This window comes from Mandrillus leucophaeus, unplaced genomic scaffold (genome assembly GCF_000951045.1).
Source record: "Mandrillus leucophaeus isolate KB7577 unplaced genomic scaffold, Mleu.le_1.0 Scaffold949, whole genome shotgun sequence".
Taxonomy (NCBI): Eukaryota; Metazoa; Chordata; class Mammalia; order Primates; family Cercopithecidae; genus Mandrillus; species Mandrillus leucophaeus.
Genome location: NW_012110352.1, coordinates 1,046,236 through 1,047,670, shown reverse-complemented (window position 1 = coordinate 1,047,670; position 1,435 = coordinate 1,046,236). Strand labels below are relative to the sequence as shown.

General features: G+C 35.4%; 1 protein-coding gene across 2 annotated transcripts in view; it reads left to right on the top strand.

The window, feature by feature from the left end:
- The window catches only part of RNF128 (ring finger protein 128, E3 ubiquitin protein ligase), a 122,446-nt gene that overhangs the window by 81,730 nt on the left and 39,281 nt on the right, over positions 1-1,435 (top strand). The gene's annotated exons all lie outside the window — the stretch shown is intronic.

Genomic DNA, 1,435 nt, shown 5'->3' with positions numbered 1-1,435 from the left:
AGCAAAAACAAAAACAAAAGTTGGCAAATGCAACCTAATTAAATTAAAAAGCTTTTGTATAGCAAAAGAAACTGTCAACAGAGTAAACAGACAACCTACAGAATGGGAGAAAATATTTGCAAACTATGCATCCAGCAAAGGTCTGATATCCGAAATCTGTAAGGAACTTCAATTAACAAGCAAAAATCCAACAACCCCATTAAAAACTGGAAAAGGCCACGAACAGACACTTTTCAAAAGAAGACATACATGCGGTCAACAAATGAAGCATATGAAAAATTGCTGAACATCACTAATCACTAGAGAAATACCAATCCAAATCATAATGCAATATCATCTCCCACCAGTCAGTATGGCTATTATTAAAAAGTCAAAAAATAACAGATGTTAACAAGGTTTTAGAGAAAAGGGAACGCTTATACACTGCTCATGGGAATGTAAATTAGTTCAGCCATTGTGGAAAGCAGTTTGCTGATTTCTCAAAAAACTCAAAGCAGAATTGCCATTTGACACGGCAATCCCATTATTGGGTATATACCCAAAGGAATATAAATCATTCTACCATAAAGACACATGCATGTGTATGTTCGTCACAGCACTATTTACAATAGCAAAGCCATGGAATCCACCTAAATGACCATCAATGGTAGACTGAATAAAGAAAATGTGGTGCAAATACACCGTGGAATATTGTATAGCCATAAAAAAGAATAAGATCATGTTATGATCTCATGAGTACTCAGACACAGCCACATGGGACTATTGTCATTCACTTTTCTTAACTGTTCATTCTGATCCTTCTGGCTAAAATACCCATATTTGCTCTGACACTCCCTGTCCTCTGCTTATCTATGTATTACTTAAGTCCCAGCTCAAATGATGCTTCTATACAGGTTCCCTAAGCTCCAAGTGAGAGAATAAATGTTTCCTCTTTGGTCCCCTGTCACTTGGCTTCTAACCTCTATCTAATATTTCATTTTACTTTGCATCTCAATCGACATGCCTCTCTAAATTAAGAAATTTTTATTTTGGGCAGAGGCTGTCTTTTTTTTTTTAAGACCCTTAATTTAAAAATTTATAATTGACACACAATTGTATATATTTATGTGGTGTAATGTGATTGTCAATGTAAGTATACTATATAGTATAATGATCGAATGGGGGCAATTACCATACCCATCACATTGAACATTTTTCATTTATTTGTGGTGACATCATTCAAAATCTTCTCTTCTAGTTATCTTAAAACACACACTACATTGCTGTTTGCTGTAGTCACCCTACTGCATAAACAAACACCACACTTATTCTTCCTGCCTAACTGTAAGTTTGTACACATTGAGCAACCTCTCTCCATCCTTCCCTACCCCGTACCCTCCCCAGCCTCTGGTAAACGCTATTCCATTCTCTACTTTTGATTTTTTTTTTTTTTTTT